Raw genomic sequence first — 21754 nt, forward strand, 5'->3', positions numbered from 1 at the left:
AGAGAATTTGCAGAAAGTGAAGCTGGCTACTCCCTGCAGAATGAATGCAAAATATAGAATGGCATAAACACTCTTCAGCAGCTCTGGTGACACTAGCAGTGAAAGGGAAGAACTCAATTCACTTTGATGAGCATCACCACCAACTAACACCAACCACCGGCTGCATGTTTTTCCTCATTTGGAAATTAAGGAATGTGGTCAAACAACATGATAAGAACGCACGGATCGGGTCAGCCCAGTGGTCCATATAGTATCTAGTATCCAGTATCCTGCCTTCTGACAGCGGCTAGTCCCAGATGCTACAAAGGGAATCAACAGAACATGGTGATTCTGAGTGATCTATCCTGTCATCCAGTCCAGCTTCTGGCAGTTGGAGGTTTAGGGACACCTGGGGCATAAGGTTGTGTCTCAGATCATCTTGGCTAATAACCATTGATGAATCTATCCTCCATGATCTTCCTTAATTCTTTTTTTAACCTAATTATACTTTTGGCCTGCATAACATCCCCTGGCAACGAGTTCCACAGGCTGACTGTGGATTGTGTGAAGTAGTAGTTCAATTTGTTTGTTTGACAGATGCTGCCTATTATTTTCACTGGGTGACCCCTGGTTTGTGTGTTATGTGAAGGACTAAGTAACACTTCTTTATTCACTTTTTCCAAATCATTCATGATTTTACGAACCTCTATCATCTCCCCCTCTATAGTCATCTCTTTTCCAAGCTGAACAGGCCCACTTTCTTTAATCTTACACTTGATCCTGCAGTTAATTAATGCCATGTTTGCAACATCACCCCTCTCTCTCTTGGAGCAGGCTAATGTCAGCCACAGGACTATGTGACTCATCCAACACAAAACAAGGGAACATTGCGCTCCTCAGGTGCCTATATTGTATAAATATCTTCCCATGTCTGCCCCAATGCAACAGGCCCTGAGCTTGAAGCCCTAGCTCCCCACTTCATGGATCATGATGATGGTCTCAACTGTTATCAAGAGAACCCTCTGCCCCCTTCATAAAGGAGTGTTGATGTTACTGCAAAGTCTCACATAAGGTACCTAATGAGCTCTCTTTGTTGCTTCCAAGGAGGATTTTTATGGCCATATGGATTTATTTTATTATTATTATTTCCACCACTCAGTTTCTTGCATTTCCTAAACCCCTACTTAGAGAGGTGCCCACTGGCCCGGAGGACGCTGCTATCTGTCAGCGTATCCTTTATAAACCAAAGCAGAGTTTTTTCTGCAAGGCACCATTCCAGTGCAATAGAACAATCCGAAAAATCCCTCTGAAGCTCAGTCTAGACACAAAGTCTTAGCATGGGCCCCCAAGATCTTTGGTTCAGCCTCAAGAGGACATTTCAGTATATATCCTGTGTACATCTGCACAGTAGAGCAGGCAGATTAGACAGCACAGATATTGGTTTTGCACATTTTAACTTCTACAGACTGATGTGATAAATAATCCATCCCACAAAGTACCCTAAACTCTCACACTTACAACAGACCATAAGGTTCGGCTCTGTGGTTCTATTGTGTTAATGATGTTAATGTAAACTATGTACATGGGGTCACTAGGGATTTTTGAAAGGCACCTTCTGTTTGAAGCCTTCACAAAAAACATGCATCCCTTAAAACTGGGAATGTCCTAACTAGATTGTGGTTAATTCTCAGTTAAGGGTTTCTACACCCTTACCACCTACAAGCTTAGGGCTCTTTCCTGTGGATCGTTAGTAAGTAGAACTACCAATAAATTGATGGCAGCCTCGGATGAAAAAGACCAGGCCTATAATTTGCTGTAAAATTCTACAGCTGCTGCTCCTCCAGGATCTGCACAAGAGATGTATCTCACAACCCCTTCAAGTGGTATCTTTCTACATCAGTAAATATGAAGCCACCTTTCCTTTGAATTATTTGCTGCAGCGCCCTTGGATTTGTTAGCCATGGTTCAATAAACCGCCTAGGTAGAATCTGGCTTGCTATCCAATGCTAGGGTCTCATTTCTGCAAGCATCAGAAAGGATGTCTCATGGAGCTTGACTCCATTCTCTTGCTGACATTTGCTTTGCACGCCAAACTTTTTTCACAGGGGATGCTTCAGATTAGGATATTTTACTTCACTCCCCGCTCCTTCAGCAAGAGCAGAGGGGCAGGCATGCATGCTCAGAGGAGTCCTTCTCTTGCTATGGACACAATACATTTGGCTACCACTGGCAGGATGAGAGATCTGACCGACTAATGGTTTTCAGTCTAGCAAGAGGCAGTGGAGACAGTCTGATATACCACACAACTACTCCTATACTCACCACAGGGCTCTTGCCCCCCTTTTCTGTTCCCTGTACTGGCCACCACTCCTCTCAAAAGCATTTCCATTTTGACATGGCCATCTCAGCACTCACTCAGCCGACCTTCACAAATTCCATTTCAGTGATTTGCAGTCTGAATGGACACAATTTTACTGACATTTTGCAGAACCGTTACATCCCTACATTTCTTGAGATTCTCCACAAAACCAGAGGCTTTTATCTCCACTACCACTACCCACACAGATGCCTTGACTATCAGTAATAACCAAGGCCATCATTACCCTTTAAAAGCCTCAATGCATCCATTTTCCATGGATTTATTTCTAGCTTTGGCTATTTCAGTCCTCATTTAGCCAGTTTCGTCAACTCAGGCTGCCTAATTACCTTGCTACACTCCTATAATTTCTCCTCTGTCCCGTCACTAAGTATATTTCATGTCTTTCCCTCCAACACTATTTGTTACATTTCGTGAGTTGGGAGAGCATGGTCTGACAGAGGCACTAAAAGGCATTCATTTGTAATCAGATGAAGCCTGCAGACCCATCCTTGTGATGATACAAGTAAGAGATAAAACAAATCGAAACCATCACCAATACAGCGGGTACCTGGAACTCCTCACTGGATCCACAACTTCCCGCATCCATTAGGCACCCTAAGTAAATGTGTGTGAACTTTGTCATCATTTGCTTTACTAAAAAGGCACCCCATCAGAGCAAGAACCCAGGAGGCCCACTGCCTATGGCTAACAGAAATCATATATTAGTAACAAGTAACTTCTAACCCAATTGCTCCAGTTTATTAAACTGACGTTAGCCAGCCAAGCAGAGGAAACAAACCGGACACTTAGAAAAAAGATCAATTTAAATGCAAACTCACAAAACAGACCTAATGACATCACCGGTGCTTTGGCCAATTTTCATGACAAAAGTGACACTTGACACCCCCTCAGCGAGCAGCTGGACAGCCTTCGTTATGTCAATACCTTACATAAATGACACCATAGCAACCAGCTCAGCATTATTAATTATGACATCTCCATGTGTTGTGGCAACAGGGGGGACTGAAAACTTTTAATTGAAAACTCACCAATTTCTCATGAGTTTTGGCTCCATAGGCAGTCATGGCCCAAACAGTGCATTCATTTCTTTCTGTGCACTTATGACACTTCTCCGGAGTAATTATTGCTAAATACAACTGCTAACTTTTTCTTTTGTTCCAGGATCCCCTTAGCTCTTGAACACCCACAGATCTGCCATGTTTTTAGTCTTTAACTTCCCTTCCCAGAAAGCCTCTCGAGACCCAGACTATAAACAACAGTCATTTCAAGGAAGCAGTGCAGTGTAGCAGCTCTAGCATTCATCTGCCTGCTAGGGACTGGGACTCTGTACTCAGCATTACCACTGCCTACTTTCCTACACGATCCCCAGCACGGGAGCATAACAGTGCCTCTCTGGGTCTGATGCTATTATTCTATTATTATTTTAGATGTGTAACTACATATTTCTTACAGCTCAAGAACATCTGGAGCTCCAGAGAGCTGTCTTTGGCAATAAAAATTCAACTGTTCAACCCCAATGTGAAATCAGTCCTACTGTATGGAGCTGAAACCTGGAGGACAAGCAAAACAACCATCCGGAAGATCCAGACCTTCATTAATAGCTGCCTCAGAAGGATTCTCCAGATCCGCTGGCCAGACACCATCAGTAACATCCACCTCTTGGAGAGGACCCATCAACTCCCAGCAGAGGAAGAAATCAGAAGGAGAAGGTGGGGTTGGATAGGACATACATTACGCCATCAGCCAACTAACATCACCAGACGGGCACTGCGGTGGAACCCCCAAGGCAAGCGGAAAAGAGGCCGTCCAAGAAATACCTGGTGACGCGACCTTCAGGCTGATAGCAAAAAAAATGGGCTATACCTGGAACCAGCTAGAGCGAATGGCCCAGGATAGAGGACTCTGGAGATCTGTGGTTGGCGGCCCATACCCTGACTGGGGTGATGGGCACGAGTGACTGAGTGAGCGACAGCTGGGGAACAGAGGGGTAGACAAATTAAGTGACCTTCAAGACACACAGGAAGTCTGTAGTAGAGCAGGGAACTGAACCCCATTTCCCTGTGTCTCACTTCAGGAGGCCATCCTCTCTAAGGCTACGGCTACACTAGAAACTTCAAAGTGCTGCCGCAGGAGCGGCTTTAAAATGTGAGTGTGGTCACGCATGAGCGCTGGGAAAGAGCTGGTAATCCCCCTGCACGAGAGGAACAGCTCCGAGCACTAGGAGCCCAGAGCCTGTCCACACCAGCACTTTAAAGCACTCAAACTTGCTGCGCTCAGGGAGGTGATTTACCCCCAAACCAGCAAGTCAGAGCGCTATAAAATGTAAGTGCGGACAAGCCCTAGTGTGGGTACATCACCTTCTCCATCCCTAGAAAGGCGGTTGTGAAGCTTAGAGCCGTTGCAACCACCAATGGCGGGCAGAATTATGTATCACTTGGGATCATGGGGGCTGCAAAAGTCACTGTTTGGAGAAGTGTAATCTATAAGCAAACACTGATGCTGTTAGAGAAAATCCACTCCAATCTGCTCGTTTAACCATGTACAACCATGCTCTTCGATTGCTACGGGTGCCCAAAGTGTTGTTTGAACCCTGCTGGTGGGAGAATGGCCCAAATACTTCAGGAGAAACAACAGCACTGTGTCTTTAAAAGGACACATGGGAGTGTCTCTTGGGGAACTCCACTGAGCTGCAGGTTATTTATTTATTTTTTTGGTAACCCCTCTACCCCCGATTGTGGCCCTGCAGGGAAAGAGTATAACAGTCTCACTAAATCAACACTGTTCTAATGATCTTGCTCACTTGACCCCCTAGCATGACAGTGTCAGATGCAAACACGGTTACAATAAACTTCACTCCATCTTTGGCTCCTCGCTGACAGGTTTTGATTCATGGGGTGCTGAAACCCATCTGAGGAAAATTACCTCTATCAAAACACTGCTATCTCTGCATTTATCAAGCCCTGGGGCCATGCTTGAGTGTACAAATGGGCACATGTGCATCTGCAGGAAAAGCTGACCTTTCCAGCAGCAGCAGACGAATTTTAACCTTACTGTTACTAGCTTTGCTCCCTTTGCACTCATACTAGGAGAGATTTTTTGGGGTGGGGGGTGGAGGCCTTTCTGGGAAGGATTCAAGCCTGAGAGTTAGAAACTTTGAAAGTGTAATGGGCATGGGGGAGTGTGCAGAATTTTAGACGTGTAACTACATATATCTACTGCGCTGTACCTAGCTGCAGCACTGTTGTTTCAGTCTAGCCCTGTCCTGTCATCTGAATGAAATAAGTGGCTAACCCAGTCATCCACAGGGCCACAATCACACAGCTCACCTCAGTGCTAACGTCAATAATGTCACCACACCACATGGATCTTCCTCAAGCTCTTTTCTAACCCAGTCAAGATTTTGGCTCTTTCCTTTACAAGTGGCAGCTTTCCACAGCCAGCGACTGAACTGTCAATGATCCTTCAAATCACCCCTTAGGCCTGTAAATTGCTGAACACTCTCCATGCCAAATGACTTCAATGGGAGTGGCTGGAGCTCAGTTGAGCTCCAGGCAGAGTCAGGTCATTCATTCTGAAGGCGGGACTGCTTCTACAGATGTAAGCACCTTGGGACAGGGACCGAAATGTCTCTTATGGAATGTACTCTCGGAACATGCACGCAGTGTCCAGTGAAAGGATTTGATCAAACTGAAAGGACGACGACATTAACTGGACTGAGCTCTTCACCTGAAAAGTGGTACTCGACAGTTGAACCAGAAGTCTCTAGAGTGGTCACACCCCCAAGCCAGCTTTAAAAGACCCTGTTTACTGCAGCCAGACAAATAGGCCAGGAGCAGCCTTATCGTGAAGCAACACTGACACACAGTGGGGGCAGGTGAGCAAACTCAACATGTACATTCGCTGAAGAGGTCCAACAGGGAGGTGCCACCAGCATAGCTCTAGATTTTAAAAATGTCTGTGAGAATTAAATAATCCCAAGTTTATTTGGCCTTTATTTCATACTAGCTTATTCCCAAAAGATAAAAGGACCCTTTTAAAAATCAGGTCATTCCCCTCGCCCCACAGGGTGGGCAGGTTGCCAGTTTCAGTGCTGGAAGGGTGAATGCCAAAATGCATTAAGTCTTGGTTTCCATGGTGCATGGAACAGCTCTGGTACTAAACTCATCCCCGCAAGCAGAACTGGATTTTAACTTGGGAGGGGAGGGCACGGCTGGTTACCTTTTTAAATGACACGCAAGAGCTCCCTGCAACAATGGCGGCACTCAGCTCTGCTCCAACAGGAGAAGCCCTGATCTTTTTCCCATCTGAAGTGAGGCAGCTCCCAGCTGATCCCAGTACAAGTGAAATCTCTTGGCGTCCTCTATGTGAGGGGCTGGGGGGGGCGGGAGGGGCCCAGATCAGCTGCAATGTCCCTAGTAATTACAACAGCTATGGCTACACTACAAGTGCTACAACTATACCACAACAGCAATGGTGGGGGGGTTTCTGTCACTGTTGTAAATCCCCCCCCCCAAGAGGTGGTAGCTAGGTCAATGGAAGAATTCTTCCATCAAGCTAGTTTTGTCAGGCTTAGGTCAGCTGAACGACATCTCTCTGGGTGGAACTTTCCACACCCCTGAGCAATGCAGCTAGACTGACTTGAATTTTAGGCCTACACAAGTCCTAAGCTTTTGTGCTCTAACACAGTGTTTCTCAACAGCCAGTCCACGAGATCTGGTCCCTGGTACCAGAAACTGCTCCAACGAACAGCTCATCTGCACTGAGTCAATCACTGCAAACAAAGAAGGGGCTTCTGAAGGGCCAGTAAGAGATGAGAACACGCATTAACACACATTTCTCCCTCTGGTTAGCCTTAGATACCCAGGAAGCCCAAGCAAGTGACACAGCAGCAGCTCCTAACCCTCAGCTGTTTAGATTTCTTAGCAGTGGCCTGGGTGAAGGTGCTCTGGAATGACACCTCAAAGCTACAGCGCAGGGCTCATTACAGATAACGAAGATAGATGGAAATGAATGGAGGACCAACCTCTCTCTTTAGTAGCAGCAGACAGGTGTTGAGCACTGGGCTCAGGCTCAATACAGGAAACAGAACTGGTAGGGAAGGGGCTACACTCTGAAGAATCTGCCAATACTCTAATCTCACCTCTGACAACGGGCATCAGATCACAGATGATCAAAGTAGTGTGTAATCTTGGGGTCGTGCTAGATTCACCACTAATCTTAGACCTTACAGACAAAAAACCATGGTACAATACCTCACACTCCTGAAAGCCAAGCCTCACACTATTGTATGGGCATGATACCATCTCCATAGACTACGAGTCCCCTTGAGAAAAGGAGTCTGAATTTCCAGATCAACACTGGAGAGGAATTCTAATCACGAACGTAGAGATACAGACACAAACCTCCATAATCTCATCCTTGGAGCTTTCATTCTGAGAGAATGAATGGGTGTGCATGCACATGTATGTGTAAAAATGGACCCTTCTGGTCATCTACTCTCCTGTATCTTGCTGCAGCATGACGGATGGCAGGATGAAAAGCAGAGCCCTGAGGCTTTCAGGCGATGGTAGATTAATGATGACATGGCCTTGACCTCCAAAAGGTAAAGGTTATGAAACACTCAAGAGTAACTGGGCTTCCAATTTCATACCCAGAGGGTGAATGACAGCAACGGATGGTTTTATTCTCACAAACACTCCAATCCTGGGACGCACAGCTGTCACCCACCCCCTTTTTGAAATTCATCAACGTATTTATACCTCCTGGCTCTTTTGCCTTGCCGACTCCATTCAAGAGCTTCTGAGTCCATTTGGAGTTGATAAACTAATGTACATCAGCAAATATTTAGCAGGGGCTGTGAAACAATTGGAAATCCCAGGGGTTTTATATAAGTATTCCTCATGTGGCTTACCTTTCAGTTTGCATCCCCAGAATTGCTCTTCACAGAGGTATCACTGTGCAAGACCTCAGTTTCATACTATACATACACTGTAAACTATCTTACAGGAATAACCAAGGAGCTGGTGGTTTTATAGACTCTACTTCCTCACCTTCATTCTGCTGCCCCCAAAAGACCTCCAAACGCCTGGTTGTTTTCAATCTGTCCCTTTCAACCCAAGTCAACACGGCTCTTTAATCTCCAACCTCATGAAATGAAGGTAAATAAAATTTTGTACGATTCACCTCACTTCATGTCTTCATTCACCATTTGGAGCTACTTACAGGGAGATGTATCGCGAGATTGAGGCTCTCTCTTTCCAGCAGCTCAAAGTCTTGTTCAAAAATAACGCTAACCACTGAGAACATTCCCTCATCCTAGCGTGGAAAACATTCACTTTTTCAACTCCATTTATATTAGATACCTACAAAAGGGTTATTCCTGAAAGACTTGTATCACGTCCCACTTATAAAAAGACTCTGCTCTTTTGTATCACCTTCCCTCCCAGGCTCGGGGGGAGGGGGGGGGGATTATTTATTATTTATAGACAGTAGCATAAGACATGTACACTGAAGGATCTCACAGCACTTCACAAGCATTATTCAGTTGCATCCCCATGGGAAGTGGGCATCATCCTCATTTTGCTAATGGCTCACCCAAGATTTCCCCAGCACCTCAGTGACAGAACACAGAAGTTCCAGCCCTAAGAACTGACCATTTGTGTTTCACTGATGCAACTTTAGCTGGCCTCTCTAGCTGTGGGAGTTTACTGACCAATCTCCCCTCTTGGAAGGTTCTCACACATTTTGCTATCTTTAAGGACTAGGACTTTCACAGAATCAGCCTCTATATCATGTAGGTCTGGAGTGATGCTTCATTTGCCAGCTAACGTGGTCTATTAAAACATTTATAAACACTAGGGACAAATCAAAACGTATTAAAGCCAGTCACTTTTAAGGGCAGCAACTCCCAGTACATATTTCTGAATGCTAATACAACAAAGAGGCCAACTTGTAAAACTTATTGAGCCGGATTCTGATCCGACAGTGGTGTGAACTGAGAGCCTCTCCATTCAAATCAGTGAAATGTAAATGCAGTACAGGCAAGATCAGTACCAGGTCTCTAGCTGAGACAGCAACTCTGTAGTTCACAGTAAGCAAATTTCTGCTTTAATACATTAGCTGGGGTTGGGGGGAGGAGGAAGTGACTGCGGCATTACCTTTAGCTCCTCTCCCTTTCCCCACCTCCCTTCCAGTAAAAATCCAGGAAACACAGATCGGGCAAGGGAAGGATGAAGGAATCTAGCTAACATATTTTTTGGACGCTGGTTTTGGTAGAGGGCAAAAGTTACAACAGCTGGCAGTTCTGAGGTTTGTCTGTGTCAAGATACTGAGGCCTTAACAGTTAAAAGTTTATGCTCTCTCCAAATGGAATCAGCAGGGGAGGAAGACAAAAAAGTCACAGCCATGTGTTAACTGTACACCTGCAACTCTCCCAGAAGTGGAATACTGAAGTTGAAAAGCATTCTTGGACCTAGACGTCAGAGGAAGAAAGACCCGCGTAAGGAATGCCACATGGCAGAGTGAAAGAGACACATCTCAGGTGCAGGGCAAGGCAAAGGGGTTAGGAAGCATCTTCACAGTCCCTTAAGAACAGCGTCCTAAACATCAAAGCATTTCAGCAGAGTTGTTTTTTAATTTACCAGCACAGATTTTGACAAGCCCACAGTGTACAGAATCTCCACAGGCACCAGAGGCTTTGCTTGACAAAAACATATTTATGGTATTTATGGTAAACAAGAGGCCACCTCAAGTTAAAGCTACTTGGTTCAGGGAAAGTTTTCCCTTGAAGCATCCAAGTGTTATTAAAAAGGAGCAATCGGGCGATTACTAAACACTATTTGAATTGCACATTAGCCCCAGATTAAAAAAAAAAAATCCATCCTATTCAAAACCAACAAGCGCAAAAACGGCAACACACCACAGCAATGTTAACCCTTCCTGTGCATTGAGACAGTTCACCTTCACATACCTCTATTTATGGGAGGGAGAACTTTTCGTTCGGGGAAGTGGATCATATTTCAAATGTATTTTATCAGCTGAGGCCAATATAACTAGCCATTCTACCAGCTAGCAATGCTACTTAAAGTGGTGATAAATGTGGAATCAAACCACATTCTAAGGCACTGGAACTCCAGTGAATTTGGGGTGCAAGGGAAAACATCAGAGTGCACACTTGCTCATTTAAATGGACAGCACAGTCCTTGTGTGCTGAAAATAAGTGTGTAAAAGGGGCCGTGTGGGGTTCCCAGATTTATCCCCACTTGAGGATTTCAGCTCAAACTGGCTCAGTTGACAAGTCAAATGAAGGTTCTTTTATCTGCAGGCCTCTTACACTTCCCCTGGGACCTGGAAACGCAGCTGGGCTTCTTCCAACTGCGACCCCCAACTGTAAGTGATTCTGCAATCAGTACTGAGCTACATATTTGGACAGAGGCCAGAGAGAATCCCCCTCAGTCTCCCATAGCAGCACTGGGAGCTCATGCAGGGCTAAGCACTCCTAGATATCACAGTGACTTAATACTTCCATTCTACAGAATAGACAATAAATGAAAATGTATCAATATCAAAACGATTGGATCCAACTCAGAACATGGGGAGCAGAGATGGGAGTAATCAGTGGCCATTAGACTTCAAAAGTCTATATATGGTCAGAAAGTGAAAAGGCTCAGGGAGAAAGAAAAATGGCAATACACGTAGTACAGAGTGTCACTTCATGACACAGATTCATTAGGACAGGCTTTGAACTAACCTATAAACCAGATTAATGCAAGATTCCCAACACACACAAGCGAGAGAGTTAGCAATAGCTCTCAGAGTCCTTTGCTCATCATTTTATACTCAGTTTCTCTTTTTGCAGAGTGGCAGACACAAAGACCGGGTTGATTAACTCCCTTCCATGACCAATTTTGCTTGGCTGAATTCCCCTGTAGTCTGGTTAGCAGAGGCATTACTGGTGTTTAATTATTAAAGGTGAAAGATGTAGTTATTTGTATGACAGTACTGCTTAGTTCCCAGCCATCGTGCAGGGCACTGTCCAAACATGGAGCAAGAGACTGGCCTTGCATCAAAGAGCTAATAATCTTCAGAGACAAGTCAGAGGGTGGGAGAAAGGAGTTCCAGCGTCCAGAGTACCAGCCTGGGACATGCCGGAGACCCAGGCGCTCAACTCCCTCCTCTGCCACCATTTCTCTGGGCCTCAATTTCATCTGTACAGTGGTGCTATCAGCACTTCCCTACCTCACAGGGGTGCTGTAAGGGTAAATACAAGACAGACGACACGTGCTCAGATGCTACGGTAATGACGGCCGTAGATGTACATTAGGTGGATTACACTTTGCAGCTCAGGAAGAGGCAGAGATTAATCGACAGGTAGCACAGAAAGTGTGTGGGAGAACGGGAACTGAACCCAGATCTCCAGAGTCTCGGTCCAGAGCCATAGCCACAAAACTGCCACTCTGAACTTGGAAAGCAAGAATTTTATTACGCAAAGTTTATCCATTGCCATATTTAAAAGGGATGCTGTCATAAACAGATAGCTAAGGGTTAATGTTTCTTTTACCTGTAAAGGGTTAACAAAGGGAACCAAACACACTGACCAGGACCACATCAGAAAACGGATTTTTCTAAGTCCAGGGAGGGAATTTTTGGACTCTGGGTCTATTTTGGTCTGTCTCTCAGACTATGAGAAGGTTTTTTTCTTGTCTTATTCTGTTTCAACTTGTAGTTACAGGTTTGAAAAACAATATAGCTTGTTATGTTGTTTTTGGTGTATTACACTGTGTGTAACTTGCTGGAATAGTTTCAAATGGATTTTTTTGAATAAAACTGTTTATTTTTTGTTTCTTATAAGCAATGCCCTTGTATTTGTTAATTTTTGCAGAGTTTATATTTTTTATGTTTTTCTCTCTTTTTTATTTATAAGGTTTTTTTTTTGTTAAGGACGTTGTTGAAGTTCTTTCTGGGAGGTTAAGAACAAGGGGGGGATTTTTTGTGTTAGATCTACGGAAGTAAGCTCGGCAGCACACGGAAATTGGTGGGGAGGGTGGAAAGAGATAAAATCTCCTGTTTCCTGTTGTTTAGGTTTGTCTCTTGTGAAGAGAGGGGACAGGTTCTGGTATTCGTGATGGTAACGAGATTGCATCAATGATCCAAGTTTTTGTTTTTTTTTTTTGACCCAGAGGGAAAGTCTGGGTTGGGAGGGAGGGGGAGGAAGTGGAGTTTTTCCTTGCGGTAGACTCGGCTTCTGGGTCTTGGGGGTCTCTCCGGGAGGTTTGGGGAGACCGAGTGGGGCCAAACCCTGGTATTTTGGATGGTGGCAGCGAGATAAGATCCAGCTGGTAATTAAGCTTGGAGGTTCATGCTAAGCACCAGATTTTGGACGCTAGGTCCAGATTTGGGACAGAGGCTTACAACATGGTGCAGAGTAGGGATAGAAAAATCCAGAAACCAGTCGAATATTATTTTCTTTTTCTCTGTAGGCTTTTTAGCGAGAGAATAAGGGTTTGAGTTTTAAAAGTAGCCAGAGAAATTTTTTTTTTCTGCTGCTTGGGGAAGCTTGCCTTTTAAGCAAGGACATTACGGGTCTTTGGTAAACAATAGCACTCCCATGAGAGTTATACCACAAACACACACATGTTGATCTGCATGTCAAACGTTAGCTAGCAGAAAGTTAAACAAAAGGAGTGTACGGCAGATTCCAGGAGACAACAGAGAGCAGCAGTTCAGACAACACACACACGAGGGCTCCCCAACACAAGAAACAGAACATGAGTTCCAGGAGCCTGAAAAGGACAAGCACTGCAACAGCATAGACAACGAAATAACATAGGAACGGCTGGAAACTATTAAAGCCGAACAGAAGCCCATGAGGCAGTCCACGCTGAAAATGGAAAACACAAAACAGAGAAAGTAAGGAGGCCAAACAAAAACAGCATGAACTGGAGTAACGTTGGCTAGGCAAATGCTCAGCGAATCCTACCTTCGCCAATCTTCTTCCACAGGCACAAGAAATTTCCACTCAAGCAAGTGATGCACTGCGAGACTCTCTACAAATTCTGAAGAGCTGCATTGGATACAGCATCTCTTGTAAGACCGTACGCATGGTAGATCGATGCTACCTCAGTGGACCTTCAGCATAACGTGCAGCTGAATGCAAAAGACCAATGACGATTATAAGATGTTTCAACCAAGGCCCGAATACAGAATGGGATAACCTGGATTATCGTCGGCGGTTCAGAACCCAAAAGTGGAAACCAGATGGGTCATTTCCCAAACACGCCTACTACGTTGGGAAGCATTATGACGCCTGGATATCAGGAACCAAGGTTCAAACCATTGACGAACTGCATCTCCTCATGTTTATCCATTGCCATATTTAAAAGGGATGCAAGTACTGCAAATCTTATCTATCATCAAGCAGACCGGATCTCATCCATCGAATTAGTCCAGCTACCCTGGATGTTAGCTACTTCAAATGCCTTATAAAATACTCAGGAGCATCTCTCTGGTTTGGAATAAGGCGGCAGTAGTAGTACATTCAGTAGAAAAGTAACACATATTTGTCCTTTTCTATTTGCTTCACGGCTTAAGGTTTCTGTGATGCCAACAAAAGCAGCCCCAAAATCAGGGAGATGGGCAGGTCAATGAAGGTGCAGACTTTTTGCAAACATTTTGTCAAAATCAAAATGTTGCTAGTTTTTAAATCTCTACATACATTTCTAAAGGATTTCAGATCACATGCAGAGAAAAATTTGCTGGCAAAACACATTGAAGACAGCTTAACTTCTAAACACCATTCCTTCATTTCTGTTTGGATCTTAAGTGTTCCTTTTTCCAGAAGACATCATACCTTTTATTAGTGGAAATAGCCAGAGCAGGGAATAGATGTGTTAGGAATGTCCAAATTATTAGTAACTGAAGTCAGGTTAAATCCCAGACCTTGATACAAATCACTTTTCCAAGAACACTATCAAGTTTAGGAGTCTGAGGCCACCCACTGATACATTTAGTTCAAAAGATTTACTGCTTTTTGTTTTAAACAGAGTTAAAATACTTAGCAATAAAAATCTACTATGTTTTGGCAAAAGACAGGTGAATCAGAATCCCTTTAAAGCTAAACTAATCCTACATTTAAAACCATCTTATGCCTAGGGCAGTAGGGTTTTACACCGCCATTTCCTGTTGGACTCTTGTAGGAAAGCTGACTTACATAAACAAAGGCATTACTCAGAGATGGGCCTGAACCTAAATCCAGATCCATCTGATGGCATTCTGATCTGGATCAATCCATTCTGCAGCTCTGAGCAAGCTCCAGTAATCACAGAACTTTTTTAATGCACTCTTATGATATCTCCTTGAATTGGGATGAGTTAGGAAAGCCTCTCCCCTTTATTAAATAACTAAATCAAAGCAGGCTTCCAATGAAGTGAGACTAAGCATTTTCCATACGATGAATTAGTTGGAATGATAATACTCTTAACAGCCTGATCCAAAGCCCCATGGGAGACTTCCATTGATTTAATGTGTTTTGGATCAGTTACATTTAGTGAGGCTCCACAACGTTCTGCAAGACTGTGTTAAAAGGTAAACCCAAGGGGTGCTCCAATTCCAAATCGAATGCCATAGCAACTCACTGAAAGTGTATTAATTTGACTGCATGGTAGGTTTCCAAACTCAGAGGACTCCCTCTGTAGTCAGTACTTTCAGAAACATGTTGGGGAAGAGAATTAATCCAACGAATGAGGGAAGCGAGTAAAATTACAGCAAGCAGCACTAGCTGAGATGTTTGACAGTTTGGTTAAGAGCAATGGAGAAAGCTTCTTAAATATCTTTATTAAAAAATTCAGAGGGTGGTAGCGCAAACAGAACTTTTATTGGCTTAAGAACCTTTATTTAAGAAAGCCCTAGCAGTTCATGTTACTACCTCTCTCTCATTCACTCTTCATTTTATGTGGGTTGGGTTTTTTGGTTTAACTTTTATCTTCCCTGGTGAACAGGGGTTAAAGAAAAACCTGACTTCGTTTCTCTCCTTCAAATTAGAATAGATCCTTGAAGGCTAAGAGCAAGAGCACAGTTTGCCATTCTCCCCCAGTCGCCCCTCCAAATTCCTGCAGCCAAGTGGTTCAACAGCCCCTGAATGGCACACATAATGACATCATTGATTGAACCATAATAAAAGGGAAAGGGGGAGTGGGGAAAAGATGTATTTGTGTTACAGACAAAAGATAAGTTCTGTTTCACAGCAGGGACAAACGAAGAACCAGATGACTGGACTGAGTGAGGTCACAGAGTCCCCCCCAGCATTGTCTTCCCTTTAAGCAACCCCTTCCCCTCTCCCTAAAGGTTTGTTAGGGACGCAAATCCTTTTCAAATGGCACCATGGATAAAGAAAAGATCAGGAGTCCTGCTGACCTCCCGTAGCTCCTCGTCATTTATTCTTAAAATGACATCGTGTGTGTGTCAGCATGTGCAGAGAGGTAAAAGGAGGGGAAGAGACAAACACGAAGAAAGGAGTAACCGTAAACACTACATTACTATGAACATTAAAGCTGTTACAAAGGGGAAAGGCAAAGAAAAAGGACAACAAAATAATGGAATGTCCCCGCCAGAACCACTCAAGTACTGTGGTTTTAGGTTTCACCATTTCTTCCTCTCCCCTAGACTGGCAGCTATTTGGGAAAGCAGCCTGCCACAAATCTGAAATTGGGAGCATACTTTGAGTATTGTGTTCATTAAGTGATGGTCAAACTGAAATACGCAAAACACCCTGAAATCTGGAGGAGAGGAGTTGGTTCATTCCATTTGAGAGAAGGCATCTGCATAGTTCAGATTAGGACTGAGAACACAGCAAAGGCTATGGACTGTTTCAATGCAAGGTTTCGGTTTGGCCTATGCCTAGCAGAAACACACCATGTGAAATTATTTGGAGTGTACTGTTTGGGGCTTGGGAGAGAGATGCAACCCTCCCCCAAAACAGAAACCACTCACAAGCTGGTAACCAAAATGGGGAGACAAAAACAGATGGTGTTGCCAGTGTGACAAGAGAGAGAAACAAGACAGAGGGATTTTATAGTCCAGTGTCTAAAATCTGAAGCAGCGTGAGAAAGACAGTAATATTAACAAGAGGGACTAAAAGACCTTCCATTAAAGAGGAAGGAAGAAAAATGCTCACAAACTCAAGTAGGACAGTGGTTCCTCCCCCGCTCCCAATAGCACTCACTGGTCACATGGTCCTAGCTCTGCCTCCTCATTTCCAGCTTCTAAATTGTATCCAACAGCTACAAATACCCTCAGGCCTTTCCTGTTATCGTTCTATATAAGCTGCTCAGTGCTGGAGTTGCCACAGGGATGTAACATGAATAGAAAAGGAGAAGTCCATGAGACCCCCCACCCTCTCTCTCTCTCTCCAAGGTCCATTTTACAGAAGAGTTTGAGAACCAGGAGAAAAGGAAAAACAACAAGAGTGGTACAGCACACAAGCTGCCTGCAACTCAGAAAAAGGCTAACATACTAAACAGACACAAGGGGTAAAAATCCTAGCACCACTGGAAAGACCTAGCCTAGACAGATACTTGGGCCTCAGTGTCTGGATACCCCCAACTTGAGCCACCTCACAGGGGCTGATTTCCAGACAGCAGTTCCTCAGCACTTCTGGAAAGTGAGGTCCCTTTAGGGTTCTGGCCCGCTAGGTCTTGGAATTATGTTTAAATAGCACCTAACAAGTATGGGTTGAACTTGACACCATCTCTGCCTTAAAAGGTCACAATCCTACACTGCCTAACGTGAATATATAAGAAGAGGTGGAATGAGCTCCCAGAAGAGATAAGAGCAAACTAGAGGCCTGTACATTTACTAAAGATTGCCACAGAGACAACAAAACCTTGTTAAGAAGAGGAGGGAGGACTCTTAGAACCTTGGAGAGGTGAAGAGTTCACTACATGATGGAGAATGCCTTGAAGGCTTTGCTTAGATACAACAGTGATAGGCACTTTGGAAAAATCAAAACGTACACTGAGAGAGATGGTTGGTAGGTCAGAAACAAGAGGAAGCCTGCTTGGAAGAACTGGATTTGGAGGAAGGATCGAAGATAGGGAAAATACTTGGCAGAGGGAAAACTGGTCAGAGCTTATAAGGAACCATGGAGACTGGGAAATGCAGGCCACAGGATGGCCTGAAAACAGAGCTACGCAGAGGATTGCCATTGTTAATTCAGCACCTTGGGTAGTTGATAGATCTATGAAAGATGAGCAGCTTAAAATCTGAGTCAAGGAAGGAGAGCATGAAGTTGATGTGGAAGGAAAGGAAGCCAGTGACAGGGCTGGAGACGTGGTCAGAGCAGGTGGAAAATTACATTAGTCGCAGAGTTTTGGATCTGAAGGCGAGGGAAGGCCAGATGAGGAGATCGTAGCAGCTCAGAGAAGAGATGACCAAGATTACTGCAAAAGGAACATGAAGGGGCCAACCAAAGAGGACACTAGGACTGCAAAGGAAGGGGACTGAGAATCTGGAGGGGTTTGCTCTGTCATTCAAAGACCACTTCCAACCACCCTTCCAGTGCAGGTGCTGGTGACGGTCTGAATAACAGCTGCCTCCTCCTCTGGCAACCATGTTACAAGAGAAAAGCAAACTGGACAAAATCCAGCGAGACAGAGTGACCTACACAACAGGGGGCTGAGTTTTAGCCTCCACTGGCAAATGACTTTTTAGGGGAATGCCAGGGAAGCACCCTCATCTCTACCAAGCCACAGGATAGAGTTTTCCCAGGAGAGTTATAACCACATGGGGATGAGATTGGGATTCTGTGCTGGAAGGTGCACAGTCCTCCCCGCGCCCTCCCCCCCCCCCCCAAAAAAATCACACCACCCTGAACGATTTGTTACAGGTAACACCTAGGAGCCCTACTACTTTGTGCAGTTAACTGCACTTGTATCTCATCAGCTTCACTGTTTCCCATTTATGTGGCTCATTCAACAAAGAAACAGGGACACAGAAAAACATTTAAAAGAACAGGAAAACGTGATTGTAAAGCCACAAGATCTGATGAAGAGACTCAGGGGAAGATGTCATACCTGGAGCTGCTTTAAACTGTTTACATTAATTAGATTTCAAACTGACGATGTCCCTTTCAGAGAGCAACCTTTTACTGATTCCTACTTCTTTAAAATGCCCTGGCTATAGAATACCCTCTTCAAAGGAGGTGAAAACTATTTAATTTTCACACACAGAGACAGAAAGGCAGGTTGGTGTCATTGCAGCTTCTGCAAAGCATTCAGCATCCTTCAAGGAAATGCTACTTTTCTAAGTAGGTTTACAAAGATTTTCAACAAATACACAGATTTCCAATTTAAAAAAAAACACACTACTTACATTTTTGCACTCACAGGAAATTAAAAATCAAAATGCATCTTAGGATAAATTGTTATTTATTCAAAATGTAAATGAATTATATGAGTCCAGAATGAAACAGAAAGGTAATTTCATTCTAATGTTTTATAATAGGGTCTCACTTTTAACCATCGGGGAATAATGAATTCCATGCTGGAGCTCAAACTCACACACTTAATCTTCAGGGGATATTCAGTCCTTTGTCAAACTTCTCCTATTACACTTTGATTAACCATGGGCATGTTTTAAAATCTGGTTTTAGATGGAGTGAGGTGGGGTGGGGAATCAGCAATTTTCAAACCTACCTATAACTCCTTAAAAGAATAAGCCTGTCTAAATTACAACAGATCTTGATCCACACCTCAAGCAGCAATTGTGCACACAATTTTCAAAGGTGTCCAAGAGCGAAAGTCAGTGGGAACTGGGCACTTTGGTGTCCTTCAAAAATCCTGCAACAGGAATGCTACAGATAGGAGGGAAAGGATTATTTTTCCTTCAGTGGAAGAACACTGTTCTCACAAAACGGAGATGGCAATGGCTCTTTAGCCACACTTCCTGTACCTTAAGTTCAGATGTAGACTGCTGTTTGCAGTGTTGGCTAAGTAGACCATACAGATTAATCTAAGGGCTGGTCTACACTACGGGGGAAAATCGATTTTAGATACGCAACTTCAGCTACGTGAATAACGTAGCTGAAGTCGAATATCTAAAATCGATTTACTCACCCGTCCTCACCGTGCGGGATCGATGTCCACGGCTCGCCATGTCGATTCCGGAACTCCGTTGGGGTTGGTGTAGTTCCGGAATCGATATAAGCTCGCTCAGGGATCAATATATCCTGTCTAGATTAGACGCGATATATCAATCCCCGAGCAGTCGATTTTAACGCGCCGATACGGTGTGTAGTCTAGACATGGCCTAAGTCAGCACAGGGAGGTAGCTAGGTACCCAGAGTGGGATAACTTGGATACAGCCATTACTAATCAGGAATTCTTGCAATGGTGTTTACTTAGCACCCCAAAAAACCTGCTAGGTGCATTACAGAGCAACAATATCAGGACAGTCTCTTGTCACAAAAAGTTTACAATCCAGTAAAGGAATTCTACCTGATAGACAGACCTGCCCACCTTCAGACAGTTGCAGTTTGTTCACTTTTCCTATTATTTCATAAAGGCCCCTTTTATTCTGCTCTCTACAGAGGAATTAAACTGCATGCTTGCAGGCTCATAACAGCATCAAACCCACATTAGTGTAGCACAGCTTTAAGATGCTTGTGTGTCCACATCTAAGAGTAATAAGTTATACTATAAACCTTGCTATGAACTAGAGGCGAAGACCGTGGACTTGAAAAAAACCCAAGCACCTCAAAACCAGGGCATTACAATAACCATGCTGGAAAACACTGATCAGGCTCAGTTTGGGCTGGGTAGCCATTTTTAAACACGTGTTGGGGAGTTCAAACAATATGGAACTGAGAACTCTGCTTTGATAAGACCATCTTTACATAGCCCATGCTATGGGAAGTGACACTCTGGAGCCTGATAAGACAGGAGGTTGCAGGTGCTCAGCACTTTAGGCTGAATGAACAAGGAAGCCAGTCTGGGCCTCTTGTTAAAGCAGCTGTCACCCAAAGCACATCTCCTCCAAACACTTCCTGACGTGTTGTTCGTTTTTTTAAGGTCTCTGGTGGGAACTCTTGGTAGTTTAGTCCATGTATCAACTACTCTGGGTAAAGAAATTTTGCCTTATCTTACCTTTGGTTCCTGTACTGACTCGACAGCAGCTCATATAATCAATGGAGCCTCCCCCACCCCGGAGCTTTCAGTGAGGTCCCTTCTTACAATCCCTATCCCTGGATTCTATTCCCTCCAGTTTGGAGTTCTTGAGACTCCTCCAGGGGATAAGCTGCTGGATTTCACAAACTCCCCTATTTGCTTTCAATGGGAGACAAATGAGGACTCATCACTTACCATAAATCTCCCTCTATGGTTCCACTATGTGCCAGCCAAAGTACATGGGCTCAGGACTGGTGTGAAACTTACCAGGGGTACCACTGATCTACCTCTATTTCCCCAGAAAGTTGTAGTTCTCCTCTGTGCTCATTGCCAGTTTAATATACTGCTTCATTCCATCCCCAAAGCCTCAAACACTCCCTTTTGTGAGGCTGCTATTTTTATGAGAAAAATCAGCTATAAATCTTTTTTTAGTCTTTACATTCACCTTACCCCTAGACACTTACTCACTAAGCCCCATTAGGGTTTGAGTTTCTTTCTCAAGCAAACCAGTACATTACCCACGTGTATGCTAGCTCTACTGAATTATTCCTTCTCACATCTACATCCTGAGCAGTCCTGCCCTGCCCAGCCCTATTCTTAAGCAGCCCAGATCAGAGTGTGCATTTCTTTTTCAGCACACTGTATTAGCCTGCAAGAGACAGCCTTCCCACTGGCCTTTGTCAAGAGGTGGCCTGGTGCTGAACTTTGCAGCAAATCAATATGTGAAAATATAAATTTCCTCCTCCGCACCATTCCTGAGTCCAGTTTCAAATCAGGTCTTTGTCACAGAAAGCTAATGATCACACAGCCCGGGGTTGCGATTAGGAAATACAATCAGGGACGGCACTTTCATTTAGGCAACCTAGGCTGTCGCTTAGGGCACCAGGATTTGGGAGGGCGGCATTTTGCTGCCCTTGGTGGCAATTCGGCAGCGGGGGGTCCTTCCGCGCTCTGGGTTGTCATCGGCCATTCTGCAGCGGGTCCTTCACTCGCTCCGGGACCCGCCGCCGAAGTGCCCCGAAGACCGGGAGCGTGGAAGGACCCCCCCGCTGCAGAACTGCCGCCAATGACTGGAAGCGCAGAAGGACCCCCGCCTAGGGCGCCAAAAACCCTGGCGCCGCTCCTGAATACAATGATCATACGTATTGAGACCAAGGAGCCGGGGGGGAAGGGAGCATGCAAGAGGGGAGACATGAGTGTTAAGTAAAAGACTAGAAGGCATTCTTATTACAAGAGG

At 44.4% G+C, this 21754-nt stretch overlaps 1 protein-coding gene and 1 long non-coding RNA gene across 3 annotated transcripts in view; one reads left to right on the forward strand and one right to left on the reverse strand.

The window, feature by feature from the left end:
* LOC142045970 (uncharacterized) overlaps positions 1-18189 on the forward strand; it is a 128965-nt gene extending 110776 nt beyond the window's left edge. The window contains exon 2 of the long non-coding RNA XR_012654888.1: positions 12573-18189. This is a non-coding gene — a long non-coding RNA (uncharacterized LOC142045970). The remainder of the gene's footprint in view (positions 1-12572) is intronic.
* Positions 1-21754, reverse strand: part of SARNP (SAP domain containing ribonucleoprotein) — a 53262-nt gene that overhangs the window by 5401 nt on the left and 26107 nt on the right. The gene's annotated exons all lie outside the window — the stretch shown is intronic.

Source organism: Chelonoidis abingdonii, chromosome 26 (assembly GCF_003597395.2).
Source record: "Chelonoidis abingdonii isolate Lonesome George chromosome 26, CheloAbing_2.0, whole genome shotgun sequence".
NCBI lineage: Eukaryota > Metazoa > Chordata > Testudines > Testudinidae > Chelonoidis > Chelonoidis abingdonii.